The sequence below is a fragment of the Mustela nivalis genome (genome assembly GCF_964662115.1).
Source record: "Mustela nivalis genome assembly, chromosome: 6".
Lineage (NCBI taxonomy): Eukaryota > Metazoa > Chordata > Mammalia > Carnivora > Mustelidae > Mustela > Mustela nivalis.
Genome location: NC_139025.1, coordinates 17,545,573 through 17,561,695, shown reverse-complemented (window position 1 = coordinate 17,561,695; position 16,123 = coordinate 17,545,573). Strand labels below are relative to the sequence as shown.

The 16,123-nt window shown below is 56.1% G+C and overlaps 1 long non-coding RNA gene across 1 annotated transcript; it reads right to left on the bottom strand.

Annotated features, from left to right (window-relative positions):
• Window positions 1-517: 517 nt before the first annotated feature.
• On the bottom strand, window positions 518-3,116 carry LOC309866192. The gene is made up of 2 exons (XR_014312488.1): window positions 2,801-3,116; window positions 518-704 (listed from the first exon to the last, which is right to left on the bottom strand). It is a non-coding gene; the product is annotated as an uncharacterized lncRNA (long non-coding RNA).
• Between the last annotated feature and the right edge of the window lie 13,007 nt (window positions 3,117-16,123).

The following is a 16,123-nucleotide window of genomic DNA, read 5'->3' as shown; positions in this document are numbered from 1 at the left end:
GCGTGACGTCTTCTTTGACCTTGAGAATGCCTTCCACACACCTTGCCCCTCAGGAGGCAGGGATCTGGCATTCGTCCCTTTGGGCAAGTCAGCAGAGGAGGCTCTCACAGTTCTCCAGCATGATTGAGCCAAATTCCTAGTCTGAGGCACGAGAGACAGGGTGGGGGTGGGACAGGCGAGGCCAGCACCCACCTCCTGGGGGATCGGGATCAGCCTCTTAACATCCTTGTCACCTCAGTCTGTGCAGGTGACAAGGGCCTCACTCACTCTCAGCTGCCCTTACCTGGCTCCACAGGCTTTCTCTCCTGCTCTGACTTGAGATTCCTGGCACCTTTCTCATGCCAAGTGGAGAGTCACCTCACCCCTCTGGGCCCGGCATGTGACGCGAGAGACGGAGCAGACAGTCCGCCTGCTCGGGCTTGGAGGGAGAGCTGCCTCTGGTTTGTTCCACAATCTGGCCTCTTTCAAATTCCCTTCCCTTTATCCTCTCAGATCAAACAAATACACCTGTTGTTTATTCTTTTTATATATTTAATATATGTTCGCTGCAGAAAAGAAACGAAAAGGCTATAATAAGAACCATCACCTAAAAAACCCTCGCCGTGAGCATGTTGGTATGTACTATTTTTTCTTTCTCCCCTCAGACACTGAAGATTCATCAGTGACAAGACAGGCAGGGTTCCCACTCTTAGGTGCTTACATGTCTGTGGGAAAAAGGATACAGGATCTTTGTACCATCGACTGACAGACAAGACAGACCTCTCGGTCCGCTCCCTCTCTCCTCGGTCTCTGTCTCTAGCTATCGATTTCCTCTCCAAGAAGCCTTCCTTTTCTTTTGCATGTATTTGCTGTGACAGAAACAGCCTCCTTCTGCAACTCGGAGGTGCTGGATGTATGTCTGGGGGGCTGGGCTCTGGGCCAGGCAGGCGAGAAGACAGCCCCCCACTCCTGCCAGAGGCAGGATTCCTTTGGGTCCTTGTCCAAAGCGCTGAAGTCAGCCTGCGCCCCACACCCTGGACCGGAGAAGCCGCACCCCAGTGTAGGGAATATGGAAGGAAGGGCCCCTGGGAATGGACAGACGTGCCCCCTGGCCAGTCGCGAGGGTCCACCCACATGGCTCCTACCCAGCCGGGGTGGGGGGCCAGGACCCAGTTTGTTCCCCCAAACTGTGCCATGCAGGGGGACCACCCATTGCCCTTTCTTGCCTCCCGAGTGGTGCGAAGGAGAAAAGGGGGTGGTGAGGTGGTGAGGAAGGAAGGGAAAGTGAGAGAGGAGGGGAGGGAGGGGAGGAGAACCAGCCTTGTTTCCATAGCAACCACACATGTGAGCCAGCTGCTGTTGCCATGGAAACAAGGGGAGCCTGCTCAAAGGCTGTGCTGTCTCAGGGGAGACACAATTTTTGACAAAAAATACCCTTTGATAAAAATAAAGAAAAAATAATGAAAGCCACCCTCTCCGGGATTGGGGGCACTGCCGAGTGAGGTGACAAAGGGAAGGAGGGGGCTGGGCTGTGGGGGAGGAGGCTGCCTGCTGCTGAGAATTGCCGAGTCAGTGTTTTAGAGCCAAGGGGGCCTCCAGAATCACCCCCACTTAATGGATGCGGGCGGGAGGCTTATGGAGGGAGGTGGGCAGCTCGCTCAAGTTTCCAGGGCAGAAGAGAGCAGCTCAGGCACCCCCAGAGGGAGAAGGGAAGGCACACGCTGGTGCCCTGGGGGTGGCTGGGCAAAGCCAGTGGGTTTTTCCCCAGCCCGGGCGGGGACACCAGGCAGGAAGGGAGAGGCAGGGTCAGGTGCAAGCCCCTGTAGCTGGGAGTATGTGTGCCCTGGGCACCCCGGCCTCTTCTTCTTCTTCTACCCCACCCCTCTGCTAATCTCAGCCTCACGAGGTTTTGGCTGCCTCTCAGGGCTAGAGAGAAATCGCCGGTCAGAGGCCATGAGGGAACTTCCCAGTGTAAAGACCGGAGAGGGGGAAAAGGAGGGACACGCCCAGAGAAGGCTGTGCCTTCTTCTGTCTTCCCCAGGGAAAGCCCTACGGACCTGAGATCAGCTCCGTGGTGGGACCTCGAGGCAAGTTCATGGGCCACCTGGTTCTAGATGAGGTATTTGGCCAGAAGGAGGTGCCTCTGCTTGGGGTCCCATTCAGGGGAGATCAATCAAGACCCAGTTCATACAGGAAGGTGAGGTCTTAACAAATCAAGGTTTTCATAAATACAGGAGTTTCTGAACTGCAAGTTTCCAGGCAGTAGAGCCGGGCCCCTGGCCAGATAAGGGGAGCCTCGGTGGGCTCTGAGTGCCCTCCCGGTTAACCAGGACCAGCTCCGTTTTTCTCTCTTTTATGCTTCTTCTTTCACGAAGCATTTTCCCAAATGCGATCTCCCTTGCTACCCTCTGACCAAGCTGAGATGTAGATGCACCGGTCCTCATCCTAAAGATGAGGACACAGTCTCAGAGAGGGGAAGCCCCTCTCTCAAGGTAACACAGCTCACCACAGCCAAACAAGAAAGGATTGAAACCCTGGCTCCAGCACAGAATGCCCACCCCCTTTCAAAGGAAGGGGAGAGGAGATGCAACCAAAGGCATGTTCCTACTCAGGGTGTCCCCTGGCCTCTCCTTGAAGAGCCCAGAGGCGGAATAGGATGCTGCCCTAGGACCCATGGCCAAGGGCACATTTGGGGGAAGTGACCTTGCTGCCTTTTTGTCCTGGAGGTCTAACTCCTCTTTTCCTTGGGAGCTTTGTTGAGGCCTTAGCCGGGGGCCTGGAGGAGAGGGCGGGTGGCAGGAGGGTGCGACTCTGCCCTCACCTTGTAGAAGCTCCTCGTGCCTCCTGTCAGCTGCCCTTCACCGCTCCCCGCTCTAGCCTCCAAGGCAGAGACCACGTGGGTGAGTTGCCATGGAAACTGCGGAGTTCTTTTTGAAAGCAGAGCTGGGTGTAATCCGAGATGGCTGGGGGAAGGGTGCTGAGTGCTGAGGCCAGGGAACTTAGGTGGGACGATTCCACCTGTTTGGCTCCCGTCTCCCTAGCTCACCGCTCCAGAAACCATCTATTTCAAAGCCTCACTGCCCTTCTTTCCCGTAAGACACCCGCCTCCCGTCATTGTCGTGGTGCCCTCTCTGCCCGAGTCTGTTTGCGATCACAGGCAGTAGCCCCACAGGCCCTGTCCTGATTCCCCAGAGAAGGAGCGGCTATCCTTGTTATACAACAGAGTGTGGCAAAAAAAACACACAAAAACCCAAGAGAGATCATTTTTGCCATCTGGGGGCCTGGACATAACCGCAGGGATTTGGATTATAGGGGGTGTGTGTGGGAAGGAGGGGAAACCTTGGGGACATGGTGCTCCAGTGGTGGGAAGCTGGACCCCACCCAGCTTCTGCCCACTGTGGTTCAACAGCAAGAGTTCAGGCGGGCTGACCTAGGAAACTGGAAAGCTCCAAGTCTGACCTGGGAATTGAGAGCTGGGTTTGCCCTGGGCTCCATCAGAATTTCCCCATTACCCCAGCCAGACCCTTGCTGTCCGCCTGCTCGTGCCTGATTTAGGCACTGTGCTTGATCTTGTCTGCGGTCACTCTTGTTGTGTCCTCCAACCCCACCCCAACTAAGAGCAGGAGGGATAAGAATTTTGCTTCTCCACTTTGCTGTGTGACTTGGGGCAAATTGCCTAGCTTTGCTGAGCCTCAACTGCTTCTTCCACGAAACAGGGATAAGGAAATAACTGCCTCATTGGGTTGCTGGGGGATTGAAAGAGACAATACATTCAAAGTGATCAGCATAGCACCTGGTTTCCACACCGCAGAAATATGATTATATTATTATCTATCCTTCCACACCCAGAACAAGCTCCGCCTCCTCCAGGAAGCCTTCCTTTCTCTAAGGAGGGAGGAAGTAGGGATTAGGAGAAGCCAGGGTGCCAGGCACTTCCTGTGCACTTTTCCATTGCATTCTTGCAAGAGCCCTGGCAAGGAGGTGCTCTTCTTATTATCCCCATTCTATAGAGGTGGACTCTGAGGTACAGTGTCTTGCTCAAGTTCATTGGCTTATAAGAAGCGGGGTCAAGATTCAAGTTCACCCTATCTGGTTTCAAAGTCTTGCACTTTGTTTCTTACCCCAAGTTCACCTCCCCTATGGTACAATCCTCCCCCAGCCGCTTTCCTTCTGATTGAGAGCAGTTTTTATTGCTTCTGATTTCTTTCTTGCCTTTCTCACCTGGCCTCCCTGCACCAGGGCAGAGAGAAAGGAGGCTGCGAGCAGAACCAGGGAGGGTCAGAACTCTGATAACCCCTGCGGTATTGGGACCCCAGGCAGGAGGGAGCTGGAAGCAGGTGGCCTGGCATAGGAAATCTCTAAACCGGGAGCCAGGGCCACTGTTGGTAGGGGTTGTGCGATCTCCGGGAAAAAAACTCTCCCCAACTCATTCTGATTTTCTGCTCAGCTCTGACCTTGATCTCTGGATCCCAGTCTGCCAGACCAGGGCTGGTGAGGGCTTGGTAGATGACCTTGACCTGGCTTTGTCAGTCTGGGGACTTGAAGTGTCTCCTTGAGGTGAAGAGGAGACCTAGAGGTTGGGGGAGGTGGAGGAGAAGGGGCGGAGGAAGGACACTGGGGAGGAAAGGGAGGGGGGAGGGGAGACTGCCAAGTGTGGTTCTGAGCTCAGAGGGAGAAGAAAGGATGAGAAAGCAAGAAATGCGCTTCAAGGGCAGGATGAAAGGGGGAGGGAACTGAGGTCGGTGGGAGAATGAGAAGAAGGAGGAGGCCAAGAAAGTGAATGAGGGAGCGAGAGCAGGGGAGAGGAAATGGCAGGGTGGGAGGGGCGGAGGGAGAGAGAAGAGGAACAAAGACCGGGCTGAGCAGCTGCCACGTCTCCCTCCCGCCAAGCAAAGGCCTCCGAGGGCCGCTGAGGCTGAATGAGCCGGGAGCCAGCCATGACTCAGTCTCCGTGGCTCCTGCCCGCCAAATCCTTGCTGGCTCAGCAGTTTCCATGGGGAAGGGGGCACGTGTCCTCCACCACGCACCCCTTCTCTGCTACAGTGTCTTCTCTGAGGCCCCACGAAACCCCTACCTCCCTAGTCTTGGTGGCTGGTGCCTGCCCTCAGAGTTCTCCCAGGTGCACCGTCTCAGACAATTTTTCTAGAACCTTCCAAAGACGTGGAAACCGGCCACTGCGCTAGGAGGCTGGGATAGGGTAAGAGCAGGTGTATATGCAGCCCAAGGAAGTCCCCCTCCTTTCACTGATGAAGCCTGGCCCCTTTCTGAAGAGACAGGGCCCAGGAATGGCTCCACCTTAATAAAAGAACGAAAATGTATTGAGAGCTTAGCAAGAGCTAAGCAGGTTGTCCTTTATCCTACTCAATCCTCGCAGCAACCCTGAGAGGTCTGTACTATCATCTGTTTCCATTTTCCAGAAGGGGAATGAGAGCTAAGGAGACCCAGCTCCCGGAGCTAACAATGGGGGAGGAGAAGCCTTGGTGTCTAACCCGTGGGGTCAGAGGTCATGGTCCCACTGGACTATGAGGGGATGGGTAGGGGAATGGTAGCTCTGAGGGCCTACGGAGAAGCTAATGTCTGTGATGGTTTGGGCAGGTCTCAGAAGTGTCTGTGCCTCAGTTTCCCCACCCAACATCATTGTTGGCTGCAGAAATGTGTGGGTTGAGAAGCTGACCAGAGGAGCAAAGACACAGCCAGTGAGGGCTTCCTTGAAGGTGATATCCATTTTGGGGGGGAAGACCTGGGTACCCGGAAAAGCTATGTACCTAGTGTCCCCTCTTACCAGCCTCGCGGGCATCTCTAGGGACACCAGAGGCGTGCTCAGAAGGCCCCGCGTTCCTGAGGCTCCCACGAAGCTCTTTCTAAAATGCTCTCACATTGGGGTGAACACACACACACTCTTACCTTCACAGCCCCCTTCTGTGGCACATAACGTTCACTGTGTGCTTTATAAGACTGGAGGAAGCTGAGGTCACACACTTGGCACCAGGGACAGCAGGCACCATCTAGATGCCTGGGTACTAACGTGACGTGTCTGCCTTCGGGGTCCCTTGTGGGCTCTCAGGGGAGGAGTGGGCACTCAGCATCCACTCTGTACCCAGGCCTCAGCCCCACCCCCACTACAAGACCCAGGGATCATCCTGCGGACGCCATGGATGCCAGTCACTCCTTTGGCCACCTGACAGGCTCTCCACACCCTCGTCAGCCTGAGTGAGGAGCTGTGCCTGCTTCTTGCCTGCCCCTGTCACCTTCAGTCAGGCTCTACCTTAGACTTTGGACAAGGGCTTCCCCTCCCCCACTCCCTTCCCCCCACCCCCCACCCATGGTCGTCCCCTTCCCCAGTGACCAGGCCTATGGCAGCTCTTGGTAGGCTAACTGTGTTGCCATGGCGGCCCTCACTTGGGTTTCAGTGGCTGCAGTGGGAGGGGGATGTCAGGCAGGGCAGGTGTGTGTGTGTGTGTGTGTGTGTGTGTCCCCATTTTCAGCAGCAGGTGAGTGGGGCTCAAGGAGTGGGATCCCATCCTCCTAGGGAGCAGCCAGCCCCTCCCAGCGCAATCCCAGCCAGCTTAGCTGCTTCCCGGAGGCAGGAAAGACTGTAAGACAGACAGAGGGACCCTGGATGGAAAACTGGAGGGGGGAGGGTGGAGATGGGCTTCGGCACAGTTGTCAAAGGAAGAAGGCCCGGATGTGGGGTGGGAGCTGCTGGAAGGAGGGAGCCAGGGCTGCAGAAGTGGAGATCCAGAGCCACCGAGGGGGGGACCCGGGAAGGGGTGGGCCCCTTATTTCTGCCAACCCCCCCTCCCCAGGTCTCCCGCTGTGCTTCCCCAGCGGAGAGAAGGCCCCTCTGCTCCTCCAACATGATCTGTAATTTCCGGCAGACATTTGAGGTCCCTGACATCTGCATAATGTGGGCCAGTCTCTTAGCAACGGGGAACAGCTGTCTGGCATTTCCAAGATTAAACTGTAACTATACACGGCCCTTGCCAGGGAGAGGGGGAGGGGGAAGGGGATAAACACTGCCTCCTGGCATTTTCAGACTCATTTAGCTTTTATTCATTTCCTGCCTCCAGTAAAGAGGCCAGGGATTCGGGCTGGGCCGGGCTGTTACTGCCCCTGCCTCGGCGGCTGCTGAGATGGCAGATTGCTCTTCACCCAGATCCGTTTGCTCGTAGGAGGGGAGAGGGACAGGGAGAGCAGACAGCACCAGCCGATTGTTTTCTATTGTATTTATTTTTTTTCTAGGTGCGGTGATCCTGGCACGCACCTCCCAGGGGCAGCTCCGGAAAAAAGGCTGTGTGGTCCCAGGCCCCTCTAGCCTGGTTTAATTCCGTCTAGCTCCCTGGCTAATAGCTGTGTGACCTTGGGCCATACCCCTTTACCTGTCCACACCTCCAGCTCCCCATTTGTAAGAGGAGATCATTCTATCGCCCCAAGGGGTGCTGTGAAGATAGAAGCGCGATTAGTAATGGAGCCTCTGTGTTCCTCGACCACCCTCCTGCCTGGTCAATTGCATTAGCGACCTCCAGCTCTGCTATGGGGCAAAGGTAGGCACAGTCCAATTCTCAGCAAGCCACTACCTTGAAGAGCCCCAGGCAATGACATTTTTGCCCCATAGGAATTCAGCAGCACTCAGCAGTCCCCACAGGGCCCTCTCTGCTGCCCGGCCCGGAGGTGGTCTAGACCTTGGCCCGCTCAGGCCCAGGCAGCCCCTTGTCCCCATCCCAGCCCCTCCATGGCCAGCTCCCACCATTTGGCTGCAGCTCCTGAACTCCTGAACTCCTGAACATGGTGTTTCGGTTTTGATGCAAGGAGGGGGGAATTAAAAGGGCGGGTGTGGGGAGGGCCAGGAGGACAGGATGGGAGAGGGAGGAGGAGGGAAAAACCCTTTCGCGGCCCGTGCTGGCCAGTTCCAGGAATGTGTTCTCGGACATCAGTGCCAAAGCAGTGACCCAGGCAAGGCAGCCAGGCCGGGAGAGGGAGTGGCCGGGCGCGGGGGCAAGAGCTCCCCCTCCCGAGGCAGCCTCTGCTGACTCACGGCCGCTGCAGCTGGCAGGAGCCCTTCCTGGGGACGGCTGTTGCTAGGATTCCTGGGAGATGACTGATTGCTTCTCCTTGAGCTTGGTGAAAACATGTTTGTAGACTGCACACAAACACACACACATACTCCTGTGGGCTTGCACGCCCAACCCGGGTACCTGCATGTGTGCGCGTGCGTGTGCCCAAATACGGGAAGGCACACCCAGCGTGCGTACTTACTGCTCCTGAGGCCGTTGTGACCCTCACATCCTAGTGCCCGCACACGCGTGTGCACCAGCGCTGACCCCGAGGAGGGGCGGAGCCCCGCCAGGTCTGCACAGGCCGAGTAAGTCAGGCAGCGGGGAAGCTGCCAGGGTCTGGGCCTGCTTGAATCTGAAGGAGTTTTCAGGTTGCCTTAAAACATTCTTGGCCTCTGGCCCTCCTCCCCTCCCTTGGTTTCTCGGCTTCCTTCATTCTGCTGGAATGATCTAATCTTCCCTTCTCCCTCGGCCTGCCCAGTTTTTGATGTCTGGTGTTTGAGGCTCTCAGCTGGAAGCTGGAATCCTCTAGGGCTGGATTCCTGGCCTGGTCCTGAGGCCCCGAGGGGGCTTCTAGGGAGCCTCAGTGCCTCTGCTCCCCTAGTGAGAGGGGGCTGGCTGCTGGGAGGACTCCTGGGTGGAAAGTGCTGGGCCTTTCTCTGGGCTCTGTGCCAAGGGGATTCAGGAAATGTCAGTCGGTCCTGAATTCGGGGCCCAGAGCCTGGGCTGGGGAGGGCCAGAGGGCTCATTGTCCTGCAGGCGGCCACAGTTGCCCGGCTCCTGGTTGACAGCTCGATGTGTGACCTTGAGCACACTGGGCTCTCTCTGCCTTGGTTTCCCCACCCGCTGGGCTGAAGTTGGACTCCTTGCTGAGCCTGCCAGGGTTTTACTGCGACACAGCTTGGCAAGAGCTTGGGCACCGGGCGAGGTTGTTTGTCACGGGTTCCTAAGGCGGGGCGGGGCAGGTGGCCCCAGGCCAGTGTGGAGCCCGCACTGCTCTCGCCAGCTCCGTTGGGCTCCGGCTCAAGTGTGGCTGTTTCAACGCACCCACCCCAGGGCCCAGTCCCACGAGCGCTCTCTGCTGTGATCCAGTGGCGGTTGCTAAGGAAGGCCTCGTACCCGGTCCCCAAGGGAGACGCTGCGGCAAGGCTCTGCCAGCTACGAAAAAATATCCGCCCGTGCTCAGGGTCCTTGGTCCTGAAATAAAGGCGAGGCCGGCTCCATGGTTCTTGCTGGTTTTGACACGCGGTGATGTGGAGCGCGGGTGGAACTAGAGAGTAGAGCAAATGACAAAAATAAAAATGAGCTGCACAAAGAGACAACTCTTTGTATGGATGTCAACGGCCCCGTGTAAGCTCCAACCACCAGAACTCTCTAGAACCCCTATTTTGTGTAGTGTCATGAGAATCTTGCAAAAGAGTTGACAGCCCCAAGGCAGGAGAACATGCAGCTTCGTGTTCTGCAGACACCAGCCTCCCTCCCTGGGACGCACCGGTCAGCTGCCCAGCACCCCAGCTCTGCCCATGCCCCCCGAGCCCAGCTACAGGACAAAGCCGCAAGGACCCGCTGTCCCCCGTCCTCCTTTTCACCCGGAGGAGGCTAGACCTTCTGTATGAGTTGCCTGAAGGTCAGGTTTGGGGATTACAGGGTAAATCAGTAAAAAGAGAAGCCCAGGGTGGTAGTCTCTGGACGCCAGCACTGTCTGTGGAGGCAGGCTTGCTGGAGTCCTGCTGGCCAGCGTGCGAGCAGAGAATGGGCTTTGTGGTACATCTCGATTCAGCTTTTCCTCCATGCCAGACAACCCGCTACCTTTGTTGCATCTATCCATCCGTCTCGTCTTCACAACAGCCCCGTGAGGGAGGCGCTGTCATTGTCCCCATTTTCCAGATGGGGAAACCGAGGGTGCGGCGCTGTTCAGACGCAGCTACTACAACGGGGCTGGGATTCCAGCCGCAGCAATTTGTCTCCAGAGCCCTTAACCACTTGCCTTCATTGTCTCCTCTGATCGTCACGCTTCCGGTTGGCTCAGGTGACCCCGCGTGTCCCCACCCCCTTCCCCACTACTGCCAGAGTTCCGCTCTTCTGGTTCCAACATGGGTTCTGTCTCTGACCTCTGGTGAGCTCCCACATCTTTCAAGACAAGCCTCCGGGCCAGTTTTATTAACCTCTTCACTTCCGAGTAACCCAAGGCACATGATTCCCCCCTCTTGGACCTTCTCTTGTCCCCTCTGTACAGTGAGAAAGGCCTAGGAGACCTCCCCATTCCTCTGCTGCTCTGGCACAAGTCTTGGGAATTCCTTTCTTCAGGCCTCCCAAGCACAAAGCCACAGACGTACAGAGGTGCTCAATCAGACACGCACACACACGTGCACTCACAGACAGACACACAGAAGTGCAAAATCTTGAACAGCTTGTTCTAGGGAAGTGGGGCGAGGCTGCGGGGAGTCTCGAATGCATGTTGTATTTTTCATGTTAGGAGTGCTCAGGGGTGGCTCTGAGCAGACATTGGACAGTTGGGTTCTCGCACAGCCGGTGTCGCAGGTGACGCAGGGGCACGCCGGTTCCTGATCATGAGTCTTGTGTCCCTGCCGAGGGCTCGACTGTGACTAGCGCCCGTGGGAACAGGGTGTTTCCTGGGGTCTCCCCGACACAGCCTGGCACAGTGAAGTTTCCAGTAGGAGACCCGCTGGTATCTGTGTATTGGCGAATAGAGGAAGGACTCTGGATGATTTGTGCTAAGGGAACTTCGGGGCGAGACGCACCTGCCATCTCTGTATCACTGTCAGCAGCCATCCCCTAGACCAAACCCACAACGGCCTGTGTAAGCCCGCCCCTCACTTGGTGGGCCCACCCCATCTGCCAGCACCCGTGAAAGCTACACCCGCAGCCACTGTGTTTCTTGTGACTCTGTCCATGTGCTCCTTTCCTTTTGAATACTACCTTTTCTCGGTCCCCTGACCCCTTCTGATTTTCCTCTCCAGGAAAGAGCCTGACGGAGGAGTCTGAGTGCCCGCTAGTGAGAGAAGGACTCTGCGGAGCCAGAGGGGCTGGGTTCCCAGGGCCACCTCATTTGGCCTTTCTCTCCCCTGAGCTCCCCAGAGGCCCCGCTGATGCCAGATGTGCCAGAACCGTACCCAGACTTCTGCGAGCCGTAGGGTGAGCCCTGGTCAGTCCTCAGGTATGGCAGGGTCTCCTGTGCGTGGAGCCGCAGGGTTCACACCTGGGACTGGTGGGTTCCCTCCCTGGGCCTGAGGAGGTTGGGCGGGAACCCAGTGTTCCCTGCCGCTGGTGTCTGGGTGACGTGCCTTCTGGGCTCAGGTTAGGTGGGGGACGACCGGAGGGGAATCTCATAGTCCTGCCTGACCTTGAACCGACTTTCCTCTTGAGGGGCCGGGTCTGTGCTGTCTGGAGCTGATGAGATACGTCCGTTGGTGTTCATGGTGGGTCTACAGGGCCTGGGGACCGTGTCTGTGAATGGGGCTGGGGTTTCCCGCAGGCCGGGGCCCAGGAAGCTGAAGGGAGCTTCTGCAGAGGGGGCTGGAAGAGTGGAGGGAACCTCCAGTCCCACCCAGTAGCATGCTGGGGTGAAAAGGAAAGCTCAGCAGACAGGCCAGGAATTCTTCCACCTTACTTCCAGTCATGGCTGGAGACCTTCGCTGTCCCCAGGCATGTAGACCACAGCACACGCCTTCACAGGGGTCCTTCTGCTGGCCTTGAGGCTAGGGGGACAGAGGTACTGGTAGGGGGACAGGCCTCCTGCCTTTGCTTCCCAGGGTCAGGGCTGGAGAAAAGCCTCAGCTCTCATCCTGCTGGCAACACAGCGACACCTGGTGGGCCTTGGGTGTGGTCACAAGAAGATGCCAGAGGCCCTTTGCAGGCCAAGCCCCTGGTTCCAGCATCCCACGGGGCGTGTGAGCCATGCGACCAACCTGTTGGGCTGCGGTCCCAGTCCCATTCCCTAGCAGGCTAAACCCCATGACTACCCCCAGCCCGAAGTCCTGGGCACTGGGGACCTCGGGAGATTGGAGATGAGCCTTGGAAGAATTCAATGGCCCATCACACAAGGACCTTTGGGGACCTGGCTAGGTGGTGAAACCATGATGCTTGGTCACTGGGCTTGGGTGAGGTTTGGGTGGATGAGAAGATCTAGGGCCCGTGATGGGCCCCAACCCCAGTGCCCTGGGGTGACTGGGTACAGAACAGATTCTGCTACTCTCCTCAGGGCTGAGTCAAGACCTGTGCCAGGCTCTGACCTGGGCTTACATACCCTGAGCCGGACACGCTGGCGAGTGGGTTCCGCACAATTCCCCTGGAGCACCTCCCATACAGGGGCCTGAGCCGCAGTGTTTTGAGAACCAGAGAATGAACAGGAAGGGTTTTGAGCAGCTGTGTCGCCCAGCTCTTGCTTTTCATGACATGACTTAGGCAAGGTCCCCTTGGAGGGGAAACAGCCTTGGAGGGGACAGAGAGACAGGTCACTTCCAGTGGACTGTGAGGCAGAGGACCCGAGTTCATTCCACGGCATCTAGATGCTGAGCTCACAGGCCATGGCGTCCTTGCTGCGGATTCTCATGGGAGACAGATTCTCACAAGGGACGTTGTGCAGTCTTTTCCTTATCCCTTTTCTCTGTTTCGCAGCATTGAGGGCTGCTGGATTTGTTCTGTGGGGCTGGGATTCAGTTTTATAGTATCACTGTAGGACCCTAGTTCTTTAACTTCTCCGTGCCTCCGTTTCCTCGTCTGTTTGATGACTACAGCGCCACCTACTTCACAGGGTAGCTCTGCGGATTCAGTGAGCTAAGGCATGGCAAGGGTTTCGAGCTGTCCCTGGCCCAGGGTGACAGCTGGGAGCTCCTGGCTGAGAAGGATTTCTCTGCCCCTGCAGGAGGGAGCACACGGGGCCTTCGAGGGAGGGGATGGAGGGGACTGCATCATGGGCAGCTCAGGCTATTTTAACAAAATCCCAAGGACTGGGTGACAGACATTTATGTTCTCATTGTTCTGGAGGGTGCAATCTGAGATCAGGGGATCGACATGGTCAGGGTCTCGGAGGGCCCTCTTCCTGCTGTGCAGACAGCCGCCCCCCAGCTGTGTGTTCACATGCCCTCTCCTTCAGGCACGTTCTCGGAGAGATCTCTCTCTCTCTTTCCCTCTTCTTATAAGGACAGCAGGCCTATTAGGACTGTGCCCCTATGACCTCATTTAACCTTCACTATCTCCTAAAGACTCTCTACAGATACAGTCACCTTGGGGGTTAAGGTGTCAGAGTATGACTTTAGGGAGGACACAATCCAGTCTATAGCAGAGTGGAACCTGGCTCCAAGAACCCAGATGCTGCAGGGGTACCAAGCAGTGACTTCCTGGTGACAGGCCCTTCTGGGCCCTGTGGCTGGGGCTGTTTTCCCCATTCAGCGGCTTGAGGCAGTAGAAAGGATGATTCCAACCTGCCAGACATCACCCTGGCCTGGTGGGCTATTCTAAGCCCCAGGCTCCTGTAATCCCAGGGCCAGGGGACACAGACCGCCAATGATGGGGTTGAGGATGAATGTAGAACCCTTGCTGACATGTGCCACTCCCCTGAGGACCCCTGCTCCCCATCTCTCTGACCTTGCTGGAGGCTGTGTGTCATAGATGCCACATGCCTATTTCCTGGGATGCTGTGTCCTGGGGCCATATTTTGAGGCTGCTGTCAAATTTGAGTTCGAAAAATGTGCACAGTGGTGTTGGCCATGGATTAGGTTGGGAGAGCTCCCCTCCAAGGCTGAAGTTAAGAGACCATCAAAGCACATGACAGGAGAGATATGCCAGGGGTTTTGGGGTTTGCTGCCCCAGGCTGGGGGTGTAAGCTGGCTGATTCTCCCCCTCCATGTGCTCAATAGCCCTCCTTTCTTTCATAGCCCTCCCGCTAAAGGCTTATAATAGAACTCTTTCAGTTGTAGGTTACAGAATTCCAAATCATGCTAGCAGAAAGGGAAATTATTAACATAACTGGGTATCACCTTCAGGCATAGTTTGATCCAGGGGTTCAAACAATGTCATTAGGGATTTTTCTCTCTCTTGGCTCTCAGCTTTGTCTTACTCCATGCTGGCTTTATTCTGCAGATGGGCTTGCCTCCTGTGTCAAGAAGGTGACAGCCAGTAACCTTAGATTCTCATTTTTCCAGCTTAATAAGTCTCTAGAAACATCATTTCTGTCTTTCATACTCCAGGAAGGACCCTTAACTGACTTGCTTGGGAGCATGTCCATTAATGAACCCATCAACATAGGGTTCTCTGCCTGGGTGGCCTGGGATACTTTCTGACCCCTTGCATTCCTAGAAGTGGGGGAGGGCATCATGATTGACAGCTGCATCAGCACCACCTGGAGGAAGGGGGTGGGGAAGTGAGTTGAGTATGCAAACCCAGGCTGTTCTTCTCCAAAGGATTTGTCCACGGGGCTTTCATCTTCAAATCAGAATGTCAGTGCAGGAACATTAAAACTTACCAAGTCCACCCTTGCTGCCTTGACAAAGAAGAGAGCTGAGGCCAAGGTAAATGTCTTGCTCAAAGTCATCCTGTGTTCTGCAGAGGCATGACATCATTCCTGGCTCCATTTCCAATTATTCCAGTCAGGAGCCAAGTGCTGCGGCCAAAGGGGTTGTCTGAGAATCCCTCTTCTCCTGGAAGCCTAGAGGGGACCCAGGGGGTGAGAAGGGTCGGGCCAGAGGCTCCTTGCCAATCAGACCAAGCCATTTGTTTCCCTGACTCCTCAGCTTTCTCAGGATCACAGGTCAGGAGCCCCTCTACCCCAGGGAGACTGCCGCCGGCTGGCAGGACGAGAGAAGGTGGGGCTGGGAGGCTGGCTAAGAATGGGGGGAGATTACAAAACAGGAAGGTGGGTCTCTGCATGTGGGAATGAGTCATCTGAGGGTCGGAAAGACAGGCTAACCTAGGGGGTGAGGCGGCTTGGCAAAGCCAGGTGAATTCTGAACAACATGGGACCCTCAGGCAGAGACATTTTCAGGTGCCCCGTCATTAGCAGGCGTCCTCTCCCAGGCCAGGACGTGAAGGCAGCTTCTTCCTCCTTCTGGCCACATGATCACAGCTTTCTCTCTATCCCATGGGTACGGGGCCACCTAAACCTGCTTGCGCACGTCCTCCATGGAACCCCCCCCCCCACGCCCAACTACCACTGTGCCCGGCCATGCCCATCCCTCACCAGAGAACACTGCCCCGCTTCTCTCGGACTCTGCTACCTGCATGTCTGGCCTGCCTCAGGTTGGGTCTTCTCTAGGATTCTACCTTGCTCACTCTAACCCAGTGGCTCTCAACTACAATTTTTCCTGCCTACCCCCTAGTCTGGGGGGACTTTTGACAGTGTCTGGAGACATTTGTGTGGTCACCACCAGCAGGGGAGCGGGAAGAAGCCCAGGTCTGATGGGCAGAACCTAGGTCTGCTGCTGAACACTTTTCCCAGCACAGAGCAGCCCCCAGAACAAAAAGAAATATCCAGCCGTCTTAGGAATCGTGTTAGGAATTGTCTGAGGTTGAGAAGCCCTCCAGGCTGTGCCCCAGCCCCCTCAGCCTCTGCCCCAGGGAAAGCCCCTTCCCACTGGTTCAAATCCCAGCTCCTCTGCTCCCTGGCTGAGTGAGCTTGGGCAAGTAACTTAACCTCCAGGCCTCTGTTTCTCATCTGTACAATGGGGCTAGTGATAGTACCTACCTCAGAGTGTCCTGAAGGTTAGATGACTGTATGCACACAGGTGTGCACATGCGCACGCACACGCACACATACGCACATGTGCACACACGCACACACACACACACACAGGCACCCAGAGTTTAGAGTGCCTGGCTCAGAGAAAGCACTCGCTGCCTGCTAGTGATTATTATTCTGATCAGTGGTCCTTATGGTTGAATCTCTTCTAGGGGGAGTTTTGGAAGTTTGTGTGTGCCGTTTTGGGGGTAGAGTGGTGGGGACAGTTCTTCTATCTTAGTCCTGCCTGAGGATTTACATATTGAAATACACATATTGTTTTATTATGAACTGTTTCTTCCGCCAATATGGTAAGGGCATTAGATTGATTAAAAAATATTATGTCCAGGGGCGC